Genomic DNA, 331 nt, shown 5'->3' with positions numbered 1-331 from the left:
TAACATGTTTTGTATTTGTTATCTTGTTCACTTTTAATACTTTGCTTATTAAATTATTAGTCTAGATTTGTGTTGTATAACACTTGGTACAACAAATACTTAACACTTTTATAGCCTAATTGTATGGTATAACCGACACCTATGCTATGAAAGGAACTTGATTTATAGTTAACATATATTATAATAATGAATTCCTAACAACATTTACAAGTATTAGCATTATTTAAATAAGATAAATAATGTAATCATGTTAACAATTTATAATCCGATTGGAACCTCCTTTGTGCGTGGTTTCCAGTTGAGTAATAAAAAGATTTTATATTATACTTGT

Source organism: Populus euphratica, unplaced genomic scaffold (assembly GCF_000495115.2).
Source record: "Populus euphratica unplaced genomic scaffold, PopEup_1.0 scaffold3622.1, whole genome shotgun sequence".
NCBI lineage: Eukaryota > Viridiplantae > Streptophyta > Magnoliopsida > Malpighiales > Salicaceae > Populus > Populus euphratica.
Note: the sequence above shows the minus strand (reverse complement) of the source record.